This window comes from Triturus cristatus, chromosome 11 (genome assembly GCF_964204655.1).
Source record: "Triturus cristatus chromosome 11, aTriCri1.1, whole genome shotgun sequence".
Classification (NCBI taxonomy): domain Eukaryota; kingdom Metazoa; phylum Chordata; class Amphibia; order Caudata; family Salamandridae; genus Triturus; species Triturus cristatus.
Genome location: NC_140594.1, coordinates 918,993,705 through 919,007,612, shown reverse-complemented (window position 1 = coordinate 919,007,612; position 13,908 = coordinate 918,993,705).

Here is a 13,908-nt window from a genome sequence, read left to right as displayed (position 1 = left end):
TTCTATTAGGGTATATAACCTGGAGCTGAACCCAATTCGTTTAGGTTTGATTTGTAGATGAATGCTCTGCTTTGATAGGATACTTATACATGATCTTTGGGCTCCATTGAGTACTATTGTCCATTATTGATCACTAGCGCGGTGTGTAATTTAGCTGAGATTTCGGTAGTAGCGGGTGGGGGGTTGTGCAATACCCTGAATATTTGAAACCTATCATTTTTCGATTCTATATTGTTTTCTTAACCTAGCAAATCCAGCTGAAATAATTTCTTGATCACACATTCCCAACTAAGAAAAATATTTTATGAAATATGGGAAAGAGAAAGCACCAAGTTACTGCTAGCAAGTCCCAGATTCAATTGCCCGATAAATCACAACTGTCATTATAAAAATATATTACAGGGGCTATGGGGGCAATAGATAAGCAAATATCTTCGGTGGAAGAGTCATTGTTAACCTGTGGAGAGTCTACCATAATCCCGGGAACCTCAAGTCATTTCTCTTCTAAGGACCCAAAGGAGACTATAGTGAGCCCTACAAATAATAGTGTTGGATGGGGCAATGAAGCGAGCGGGTGCATAGGAGCTAATGGGTGTATCCAATTTATCACTGAAGCAATCTCTGTATCTGAATCTAACACACCTCCACCACCCAAACGAGTTAGAAACCCCCCTACTAACACTATATATACCTGTGTTACAAAAAAAGCCTTCACGGAAAAAACAAACCACCAACCAAAAAAGGGGGCCCCTGCCTAAAGAAAAAGTTCTGCCTGAAACTATTAATATAGCGCCAAATAATCTAATAAGCAGCAAATTGGATGCCTTAGGTGAAGCTCTCAAGCTGTTGAAGCAACATTTTAATAATGCATTAAGGTTATTTTACAGACACGCCTAGCAACAATGGAAACTAAAACTAATTCTTGTCTAGATCTGCTGAGTGACCTTGCAAAGGGGAAAACAAAAAATGTAATACCTACTAAGAATGGCCCACCCTGTAAGGAGACCCCGATTACCCTTGCAACTAATAGAACTACCTCCGATAGCTCCAATCTATAATCTTCAATGGGCACAAATATAAATACAAATAACAATAAAGCCGGAAAGCATGACGGGGGAATTTCAACTAAGAAAGTGACTGGTACTGGGGTGGATGGTGTTTGATGTCTAGGTCGTATTGTAGAAGTCTCACCCATGGATGATAATTCTTGCGATTCTACAGAGCAGGTGGAGGATTGCCTTGGTCTTCCACCTGCATTCACCCCATATGTGTTAGTCTTGGCAAATGTTCCACCTTTACCTACAAACAGGACTGAGGATTGGTTTGCACTAAGAAACAAGTCCCTAAACTGGCAAGGCCTAAGATCGGGTTTAACTGATCAATTATTTAAAGACATTAAAATGGCGAGGAGGGTCAAATGGGTGGGTAAAGGTCAAAAAAATGTATGTGGGGACTGTATAGTCTTGTCTTTCAAAACACCATGGTTGATAGACACTATGTTGTCCAGGACTAGGGCCCTCAACATCTCTCCAACTACTATTTGCTAGGCTACTTATAATCAACTTCCATTGGGATATTTCTATCAGCCAGAAAAACAATTTGACAGGGAAAGGCTGTGGCCCACTACCATTGCAGGCCTTATACAGAATTTTAACTTCATGGTATCAACTTATAATTGTTTTCAAAGTCTATCAAACTTAGAAGGGCAGGATTGATTTAATGGCAAGATCGTCACAGAATAGAAAGAAGATAAAAGGTCCACTCCCACTCCATCTAGAGAGGGAACTATCCCAAGACACGATGATCACTCAATCTTTTAGTAACAGCCAATTAGCTGCTACATGTAACAATAATAAACTTAACCCTGAACTAGCTCTATATGATTATTTGGGTTTTGTCTTCTGGAATGTAGCAGGCTTGCGGAGTTAGGGACAACATTTAGAGTGGCTAGAGTGCTGTAGTCAGCTTTCATTTTATATGCCTTGCCTATAAGAGACCTGGCTTATGGAGCCAATACACATGAATGGGTATAGAACATACTTTACCCCTGCCCTCCCTTCCGTACACGGCAGATCAAAGGGTAGAGTGTGTACATATGTATCCAATTGTTTACAATTCACTAAAGTTTCTTTGAAAACACATACTCCTTATTTCCAATTACCATTATGCGATTCCCCAGGCTTTGCTAGGCTACTTATAATCAACTTCTATTATAATGCCCCGCAGAAAGCCTTTATAGAAACACTACATAAATTGAATGATTATGTGGAGTATATGTATATATATTATCTACTGGTGGTCACCAGTAGATAGTTATAGTTACAACCTAGTTTCCATAGGAAATCTCAAAATTCTATTTTGAATAACTTTGGCGCCGGTAGACGAATTCTCGCGAAATTTTCAAAACTAATGGGGCGCTCCGTTCAGCTCCTACCCTGAAAGTCTCGGGGTGATTCGTCAAGCGGGGGCCGAGAAAAAAGGGGGATCCCAAAACGTGTTTTCCCCATGCATTTTTCCATAGGAGCTTTAGACACAGCTACAGCCAGAACGGCTGAACAGAATTACTTGAAATTTGGCAAAGAGGTAGTCCTCAGGTCAGGCATGTGCCTTTTGCATATATGGTGTAAATCCGTTCAGTAGTTCCTGAGAAAATCAAAAGTAAAATCATATACATATCTGGGCGGAGCCTAACCACACATCTCATTGTGAGATCTGATTGGCTGTCAGCACTTCATCCAAGAAGTGTTGGCAGCCATCTTGGGACCAATATACATGATAGCACCTCATTAAAAAGCATTGCAGTTAATAGAAGGTTTTAAGACTTTAGTTACATTATAAATCATTTGTTGATGGTACCATACTCATTTTAGGAATTGTAGTATGTTCTAAGGTAATTTTACCATGTGAAAAAGCCTTCTGTTGGGATATCATGAATCATGTTTGAGAGAAAACTATTTTCACATGCTTTTCCCACAGAGGTTTTAAGGTGATCTATAAGCTAAACTGAGAGCATATTTTCTGTAAATTCACATTATCTTTCTCAGTCATGTGAGAATGAAGTCTGACATTCTCAGTAAAACATGTACATCCAACAAGGGCAGAGACTGTCAGTTGATTCCTTTGTGTTCTACTGCAGCTTCCCAGAGTGTTCCAAAGAACAACTAGAGCGCTAACAGTCTTACTTATGACAAAGGTATGGCACACCTGAAGCCATCTTGATTGGAATAAAGTGGTAACATTTAAAACATTTAATTTAAAAAGGAACAAAATGAGAGGGTTCATTTTGCCATAGAATGTATGATTAGTGCTGCAGAAAGAAAAATTAGGGCACATTTTGAGTGACTTCTCAAATCCTCTTCTATTTCATTAAAGAATTCTGACATGCAGACTGTAACATGCACTTTCAATACCAGCAGCAGACTTCCCTGGTGAGCAGTAGCTTTACTACAGTGATCTAATGAGCAACTAGAGTGCTAACATTCTGAATTTATGGCAAATGTGTGACACATCTGAATGCCTTCTTCATTGAATCAAAGTAAAAAAACTGACAGTATGCCTACTGAGGAGACTGCAGTAAATGAGGAAGTTAGGAAACTTCATAACAAGTCTCCCAAGATGGCCACCAGAGACAAAAGAGCCCAAATGTAGCACAAATATCACCGAGATGTAGCCCAAGTATAGCCCAATGACAGAAATCCCAGAGTGTTTTAAAGAACAACTAGAGCGCTAACAGTCTTACTTATGACAAAGGTATGGCACACCTGCAGCCATCTTGATTGGAATAAAGTGGTAACATTTAAAACACTTAATTTGCAAAGGAACAAAATGAGGGGGTTCATTTTGCCATAGAAATTATGACTAGTGCTGCAGAAAGAAAACTTAGGGCAAATTTTGACTTCTCAAATCCTCTTCTATTTCATTAAAAAGTTATGACATGCAGACTGAAACATGCACTTTGAATACCAGCAGCAGACTTCCCTGGTGAGCAGTAGCTTTACTACAGTGATCTAATGAGGAACTAGAGTGCTACCATTCAGAATTTATGGCAAATGTGTCACATCTGAATGCCTTCTTGATGGAACCAATGTAAACAAGCATTGATAATGCAATAGGTCTCGCCCTCGTTTAAGTTAAAGCAATTCTGTTTGTAATTAGGTGGCTTTTTAGCTTTGCTTTTATTAGTGTTTTTCAAAATTTCATGTAAATAACATGCATATCTGTATATGTATGCATGCATTTATATTTGTATTTATATAGATATGCAGATTACATATATGTTTATATATGTATGTATATACATATATATAAACATACATATATATAAATGCATATATGTGCATATGTGTGCGTGTAGAGAGAGGTAGAGAGAGGTAGAGAGGTAGAGATGTAGAGGTAGAGACGTAGAAGTAGAGAGGTAGAGGTAGAGAGGTAGAGGTAGAGAGGTAGAGGTAGAGAGGTAGAGAGTAGTAGAGAGAGAGGTAGAGAAAAGTAGAGAGGTAGACAGTAGAGGATGAGTAATAGAGAGTAGAGAGTAGAGAGAGAGTAGTAGAGAGAGTAGTAGAGAGTAGTAGATAGAGTAGCAGAGAGTGAGTAGGAGAGAGTAATAGTGAGTAGTAGAGAGTGAGTAGTAGAGAGTAGTAGCGAGTGAGAAGTAGAGAGTAGTAGAGAGTAGTAGAGAGTGAGTAGTAGAGAGCAGTAGAGAGTGAGTAGTAGAGGGAGTAGTAGAGAGTGAGTATTAGAGAGTGAGTAGTAGAGAGTAGTAGAGAGTGAGTAGTGGAGACTGAGTAGCAGAGAGAGAGTAGTAGAGTGAGTAGTAGAGAGCAAGTAGTAGAGAGTGTGTAGTAGAGAGAGAGTAGTAGAGAGTAGTAGAGGGTGAGTAGTAGAGAGTGAGTAGTAGAGAGAGTAGTAGAGAGTAGTAGAGTAGTAGAGAGTGAGTAGTAGAGAGTGAGTAGTAGAGAGTGAGTAGTAGAGAGTAGTATTAAGTGAGTAGCAGAGAGAGTAGTAGAGAGTTGTAGAGAGTAGTAGAGTGAGTAGTACAGAGAGAGAGTAGTAGAGAGTGAGTGGTAGAGAGTAGAAGAGTGAGTAGTAGAGTGAGTAGTAGAGAGAAGTAGAGTGAGTAGTTGAGAGTGAGTAGTAGAGAGTAGTAGAGAGTAGTAGAGAGTAGTAGAGAGTGAGTAGTAGAGAGTGAGTAGTAGAGAGAGTAGTAGAGAGGGAGTAGTAGAGAGAGAGTAGTAGAGAGTGAGTAGTAGAGAGTAGTAGAGAGTGAGTAGTAGAGTAGTAGAGAGTGAGTGGTAGAGAGTAGTAGAGAGTGAGTAGTAGAGAGTAGTAGAGTAGTAGAGAGGAGTAGTATAAAGTGAGTAGTAGAGAGTGAGTAGTAAAAAGTAGTAGCGAGTGAGTAGTAGAGAGTGAGTAGTTTAATTTAAAAGGAACACAATGAGGAGGTTCATTTTGCCATAGAAATTATGATTAGTGAGGAAAAAAGAAAAATTAGGGCACATTTTGAGTGACTTATCAAATCCTCTTCTATTTCATTAAAAAATTCTGACATGCAGACTGAAACATGCACTTTCAATACCAGCAGCAGACTTCCCTGGTGAGCAGTAGCTTTACTACAGTGATCTAATGAGCAACTAGAGTGCTAACATTCAGAATTTATGGAAAATGTGGGACACATCTGAATGCCTTCTTGATGGAATCAAAGTAAACAAGCATTGAAAATGCAATAGGTCTCGCCTTTTTAAGTTAAAGCAATTCTGTTTGTAATTAGGTGGCTTTTTAGCTTTGCTTGTATTAGAGTTTTTCAAACTTTCATGTACATACCATGCATATGTATGCATATATGTATATGTTTGCATGAATTTATATTTATATAGATATGCAGATTATATTTATATGTTTATATATTCACTGAAAAAACCATAGGTTTCACACACGTTATAGTTACGAATTAGCATTTAAAAAACCTTGCAAATTCACTTAAAAAACCATAGGTTTCACACATGTTGTAGTTAGCTGGACATTTCACTCGTAAAAAACCAATGAAATTCCCCCGTTATAGTTAGTGCAGGCAACTATAACTCACGCGACCGCAATCCTCTGCTGATGACGTCAGATATTACATCACTGTATTTAGACACTTATTTACCCATGTCTTCTTCCATTAATCTTTAGCTATACATATATTACAAATATTTATTTTTCATAAAGACACATATGTCATCAGTGATGTAATATCTGACGTCATCAGCAGAGGATTGCGGTCGCGTGAGTTATAGTTGCCTGCACTAACTATAACGGGGAATTTCATTGGTTTTTTAAGAGTGAAATGTCCAGCTAACTATAACATGTGTGAAACCTATGGTTTTTTAAGTGAATATATATATATATATTCACTGAAAAAACCATAGGTTTCAGGGGTGTTATAGTTAGCTGGACTTTTAACTTGTACAAAACCATTGAAATTCCCCCGTTATAGTTAGTTCAGCTAACTATAACTCACGCGCCCGCAATGCACTGCTGATGACGTCACATATTACATCACTCATGACATGGTCAGTGACATCACTCATGACATCACTGATGACATCTCAAATGACATCACTGATGACATCACTGATGACATCATCCAGTGAATGTGTGTTTTTCTGAAAATTAAATATGTTTTATATATGTATATCTCAAGGTCGATGGAAGAATAAATGGGTATATAAGTGTCTAAATGGATGATTTGTTTTTGAAAAATTGATTGTGTAACTGACTGATTAAGTGTATCATAGTGAATACATGGCTTAGTGAGTAATGTTTAAATATGTAAATATCTGTATCAGTCTCTCACTTTGTGTATAAGTGGATGCATGGGTTGGTGAGTAGCTACATGGGTGTCTATATAGGTTATTAGTTGGTTTTTTGAGTATCAGTCTGAGTGTCTGCATGGTTCGGTGGGGGGTATTACGTAGTGCATAGGTGCATGAATGAGTGACTCACTGTTTGTATGTGTTGAAGACAGCATGTGTGCAGGACTGTATGGGTGGATGAGTGTGTGTATGGGTGTGTTAGTGAATGAATGACTGTCTCAATAGTGTCTTTATGAGTAACTACATATGTTTTCAACTAGTATATGTGACTATTGGTGTATATAAGTGAGTATATGTGAGAGTGAGAGATTGAAAGAGATCCTTAATGAATAAGTATGTGTTTCTATAAGTGATTGTTTAAAAGACTAAGTATGTGTAAGTTTCCGTAGAAGTAAGTGTGGTGGTGTGTGTATAACTGTATATGCAAGTAAATGTATGTTTAATTCTTTATTAGCATGAGTGACTATGTGTGTGAGTAACTCTATGGATGAGTGGCATTGTGTAACAGGATGTATAGGTGTATGAGTACATATGATGAGTGAGTACATGTATGAGTGACTGTATAGGACTGTTGGTGAATGAGTGGATGTGTATGTGGATCTTTGAATTACTGAAGAGGTTGTTGTAACTGGTATTGGTATGTCCATTGTTTTGAAAATTTTAGTCTCTATTTTTGAATGTGTGTATCAAAGGTTACATTAGGGTGAGAGGAGGTCTGCCACTCTATCACAAGGATGATGTCATCAGTGATGTCATCAGTGATGTCATTTGAGATGTCATCAGTGATGTCATGAGTGATGTCACTGACCATGTCATGAGTGATGTAATATGTGACGTCATCAGCAGTGCATTGCGGGCGCGCGAGTTATAGTTAGCTGAACTAACTATAACGGGGGAATTTCAATGGTTTTGTACAAGTGAAAAGTCCAGCTAACTATAACACCCCTGAAACCTATGGTTTTTTCAGTGAATTTCTGAGGTATTTTAAATGCTAATTCCTAACTATAACGTGCCTGAAACCTATGGTTTTTTCTGTGAATTTCAAAGGTTTTTTAAATGCTAATTTCTAACTATGCCTACAGAGATAGGACATGTGAAGAAAGAAGAAAAAATGCACAGAAAGAAAAAAAGAAGTGCAGAAAGAAGCAACAGAAGTCCTCAAAGACGAAGAAAAGTGCAGGAAGAAGGATAACGTGCAGAAAGAACAAAAAGAAGAGCAGAAAGAAGCCTTGTTGCAAAATCATCCTGTACCCTCAACTTTTTCAGATGGATACTGGTGGTAACTGAGTCTGACTAACCAGTCCTAGAGCCAGTGCTATGTTAAAAGACACTTAGAATACAGTGAAAACACCTACATACACTAGGGAACATTATGCGTTGGGGTCCCCCTGTGATTAGCATGACCTCCTCTGTAAGCCCCTAGTATATAATAGGGCAGGGGGATTAAAACTACCTCTTAAAACAGGCCACAGGGCGTTTTTGGACACGTTAACTCAGGCCCCGTCCCCTCCCTTCACCACTGTGTAAACACGCCCTGTGTCCGTTTTTAGTTGGGAGATTAAGTTAATTTGAATCCTGAGGGTCCCTAGGGTCCAACTAGCCCACTAGGTACCTCCAGTAAGTGCCACAGAGCTGCGTTGCAGAGAGGTGTAAAAAGTGGCACGGCCTGGACCACCTCTCTGCAATGCAGCTCAGTGGCGCTTACTGGAAGCACTTGGTGGGCTAGTTAGCCCCCAGGGGCCCTCAGTTTTGAAGGGAAATTATATCCCCAATTTAAAACGTGTCACAGTGCGTGTTTGCACACATCACCTCAGGCCCCGTCCCCTCCCTTCACCACTGTGTAAACGCACCCTGTTGCTGTTCTAAGTTGAGAGATTAAGTCCCCTTGAAACCTAAGGGTCCCTAGGGTCAAACTAGACCACTAGGTACCTCCAGTAAGCGCCACAGAGCTGCGTTGCAGAGAGGTGTAAAAAGGGGCTTGGCCTCAGAACACCTGTCTGCAGCGCAGGTTCCTGGCGCATACTGGAGATGCCTGTTGGGCTAGTTGGCCCTCAGGGACCCACAGTATTGAAGAGGAATTAATTCCCCAACTTACAATTCGCCAGGGGGCGCGTTTGCAGAGTGCTGCAAGGAGGGGGCGTGGCCTCCGGCACGATGCCAGTCTTTTATTTATTTTAATTTTTTAAGAAGGGGGGCTGTGTGGTTACCCTTCTTGTTCTAATTTATTGGCCCTGATGACCCCATCCCCCAGGGCCTGTCTCCTAATTATATTTTTTTTACCCCAATCCCCAGGGCCGGCCACTGTTTTTTATTATTTTTAAAAAATATATATTTATAGACACACCTAGGACATGCTGGACAAACCGTACGTACCTATCACCATGACGATTTGCGTGATATTCATTAAAAGACAACTATGCATACAATGAATCCACGTGGAATGTATTTACACCACTAGTGAAGCTCTGACATGTCTGATGCCCTACCGTGCCTAATCCCGGTAGACACCCTCGTCGTTTATTTATACAAACATGGGTAGCTATTGACGGGCACATTTAATACACATGCACACCAAGCCATTCAAAGGGGATTCGACAAAAATTCGACCAAAACTATGCAAGTAACCCCCCTCACGGTTAATAAAACACACATCCACTGCCGGATGTGTAATACTTTTTATTTTACTCTCTGGAAAGGGGACGAACATCACTTGAGAGTCACAGCACGCTCCTGGCTGAGCCCAATGCTGTGTTACACGGATGTATGACGTTACAACGCACACTTTTACAACGCATGCACTTACAACGCATTTTTTACAACGCATAATCCATTACAACGCATGACATTACAACGCATGACACTACAACGCATTTTTAAAAACTACCTTTACAACGCATTTCCATTACAACGCATAATACCTTTACAACGCATACCATTACAACGCATATTATTAAATTGCATTTAAGGTAAGTATTAGATAGTATAGGGGTAAAAGTTACTTTTCTAACTCCAGGGGGTGCAACAGTAGGGTAAGTGTTGGATAGTATAGGGGTAAAAATTACTATTCTAACTCCAGGGGGTGCAACAGTAGGGTAAGTGTTGGATAGTATAGGGGTAAAAATTACTATTCTAACTCCAGGGGGTGCAACAGTAGGGTAAGTGTTGGATAGTATAGGGGTAAAAATTACTATTCTAACTCCAGGGGGTGCAACAGTGGGGTAAGTGTTGGATAGTATAGGGGTAAAAATTACTATTCTAACTCCAGGGGGTGCATCAGTAGGGTAAGTGTTGGATAGTATAGGGGTAAAAATTACTATTCTAACTCCAGGGGGTGCAACAGTAGGGTAAGTGTTGGATAGTATAGGGGTAAAAATTACTATTCTAACTCCAGGGGGTGCAACAGTAGGGTAAGTGTTGGATAGAATAGGGGTAAAAATTACTATTCTAACACCAGGGGGTGCAACAGTAGGGTAAGTGTTGGATAGTATAGGGGTAAACATTACTATTCTAACTCCAGGGGGTGCAACAGTAGGGTAAGTGTTGGATAGTATAGGGGTAAAAATTACTATTCTAACTCCAGGGGGTGCAACAGTAGGGTAAGTGTTGGATAGTATAGGGGTAAAAATTACTATTCTAACTCCAGGGGGTGCAACAGTAGGGTAAGTGTTGGATAGTGTAGTGTAATATTATGCGTTGTAATGTCATGCGTTGTAATGGTAGTATGCGTTGTAATGGAATGCGTTGTAAAGGTAGTTTTTAAAAATGCATTGTAGTGTCATGCGTTGTAATGTCATGCGTTGTAATGGATTATGCGTTGTAAAAAATGCGTTGTAAAGGTAGTGCGTTGTAAAAGTTGCGTTGTAAAGGTTGTTCCCCGTGTTACACCCACCATTGCCTGCTGAGTGCCACACACCTCTGTGTTGTATTCCACTAGCTAGTGCATATGCTATGACACTCTCTAGCCCATGTGCACTGTAACACCACCCCGTGAATATGTCATGCCACACTTGTCTTCGCACGGGTTATATTGCCCCATCTAACGTGCCTTCCTCGATGCCTATGTTATAACGCACGGTGCTATGCCATACATATTACAATCTGGGATCCATATCTTTGTCACAGTGCATATGCAACGTTACACTCCCCAGCACATATTTTATTTACAACTTTAGAGACTAGTTAGATTACACAACACTGCCCTGTGCATATTACACTCCAAGGCGCATATCGCATAGCTCGCGCTAGTGCCTGTGCTATCTCGCGCTCTCCAATTAATCTGTAATTGTGCACAATGTATTGCTTATTATATTTCACGCCCGGTTCATCTAATATCACACTTTTTGGTGCATAGTTTATACCATACACTATATCTAGTTTTCATTTTCAATCGTGCTCTCAGGACTATGTTCTATATAACACTGTGTTCACCTACCCTTTCCACGGGCATTACATTTTGCAATAGGGGGTGGAGGGTCAGGGGGTGTTTCTGCCAAGTGAGCCCGGAGTCACAGTCACAAACGTCCTCTTCTTCCTGAATAAAAGTGAGATTATGCTGCATACTTGTTCATATTTTAAGTAGTTCGCACAGACACAAGATTTAAAAACAATAAAGTTCCTAACCCGCCTTCTCTGAACAGTTAGCTTGCTGCCCCATCCCCCTCCTCCCTATCCTCTGTTGTGTGAATCCATGGACTAGCCTCCTCCCTCCTGCCATGCATGTTCTGATGTGCTGCCACTGTTCTCAATTTAGTATGATGTACCAGTCCACTCCTCCTGCCCTCCATTGCCCAATTCTATGCCCCATCATTGACCTCCTGCTTAAACTCTGTGCTTAGCTTGCTGCCCCTATTCTCCTTCCCCCTGCCCTCCGATGTCCATGGACCTGCCACTCCTATCTACTCTGAGTGTTCTGTTGAGCTGCCACTCCCCTCCCACCTGCCTAGCATTGTCAGATGACTGTAACCTGTCCCTGCCACCTCCACCCTGCCTGTCCACATGCCATGCCCCTATCCTCTTCTTCCTGTCCACCATGGTCCATTGTACTGCCACACCCTTCTGCCCTCCCTGGTCTGTTGTGCTGCAACTGCTCCTCCTGCCTGCCCGTGCGGTCTGTTGTGAGGCCCCTTCCCCTGAACTTTCTTGTCTGTGCACAGGTCCTGACCCTCCCTTCTATCCTCCATCGTCCTTTGTGCATGCCCCTGCACCCTCCTTCTTGCCCATCATAGCCATTGTGCTGCCACTAACCCTCCCACTTGCCGTGCATGGTCTTCTGTGCTGCCATGGCCCCTCCCACCTTCCCTGTGTGGTCAGTTAGCTGCCCCTGACCCCCTCCCACCTTCCCTCCATGGTCTGTGTGTATGCCATCACAGTCTCAGTGTTGCTCTTCATGGTGCGTCTTGCTTCTAGTGCCCATCCTGCCTGACCTCCATGGCTATCTTGCTGCTCCTGCCCTGCCCCCTTGCCCCCTTGCCCCCAGCCCTCTGTTTACATGTGCAGACCCCTACTCCCTCCCTCCTAGCTTGTCTGTTCCATTGTAATGCCCCTGATCCGTCCCTCCTGCCCTTTATGGTCTGTTATGCTGCAGCTTTCTCTCCTGTCGGTCCATTATGGTCAGCTAGCTACCATTGCCTCTTGCCCCTCTGTTCTCTGTTGTCCATGTGCATGGTCCTGTCCCCTCCCTCTTGCTTTCTATGGATTGTTGTGCTGCACTCCCGTCCCGCATGCCCTGTGTGGTGTATTGTGCTGCTGCAAACCCTGATGCCTGCCCTGCAGGGTCAGTTTGGTGCACCTCTCAATGTCCCTCCTGTCCTCTGTTATCCAAGTCCATGTCCCTACCCCAATTCCTCCTGCCTACCATGATCCAATGTACCATACTTGCGAACATTTTGCACTTGGTAAGAGGGAGATTTTGAAATAAAACTGGGGTATTGATTTTCCCCTTTGAGTTACATTGAAAAAGAGAAGATTGTAGATAGGAACCAGATCAAGTAAAGCCCATTTGAGCTTAAAAACATTGGACGTTTCCTGGATGAAACGGGTCTGTTGGCATGTATGGTTGTATGACCACTGCCTCTTCCTTCTGCCCACAATGGTCTTTTACATTGCCACAGCCTCTCTTGCAAGTCCTGTATTGTTGGTTTGTTGCCCCTGCCCCCCTTTCCACTTCCCTCCATAGTCTGTTGTGCTGCCACGGCCCTTCCTGCCTGCTCAGTGTGGTTAAATTGTTGCCTTTGCACCCTCCTACCTGCCTTCAATTTTCAGAGTCCGTGCCCCTGGCCTCTGCCTCTCAACAGTATCCTAATAAACAACTAGATTGCTAACATTCTATATTTATTACAAAAGTGTGGAACGCCTGACGTCATCTTGATGTAATCAAAACTGTAATACCTAGAGCATTTCCTTTAGAAATTACATACATGAGAGGGTCTTATTGGCATCAAAATTATGGTTAGTGCTCTAAAAGACTAAAATAAGGACATTTTTTCTGAGTTTTCAAATAGCGACAAAGCACTTTTAAATTATTTGTTATCTTTATGTTTTTTTATCCAGTTGACCACTTGATTAAATGTTGCACTTAGGGGAGAGGATGTGGTGTTACTTCCAGAACTGCAGACTTTGCAACTGGGGAACCAGGTTGGAGTTTCTGCTTCAGCTCGACATTCTGTGATTCTGGTCAAATCACTTAGTCTCCCCATGTCTACAACCAAAATGAATTTGTTCTTGTGTGATGTAATCAATGCTCATGTAAAGCACTCCAATACCTGACAAGTCTGCACTATATAACACTGCAAAAACACAAAATAATAAGTGTTTTGCACACTTCTCTCATTGGGCTATATTTGGGCTACATCTGGGTGATGTTGGGTTACATTTGGGCTCTTTTGTCTCCGGTGTCCATCTTGGGAGATTTATTTGTTATGAAGTTTCCTAATTTCCTCATGTACTGCAGTCTCCTCAGTAGGAAATGCTTTCAGTTTTTTACTTTGATTCCATCATGAAGGTATTCAGATATGTCACACATTTGCCATACATTCTGAATGTTAGCACTCTAGTT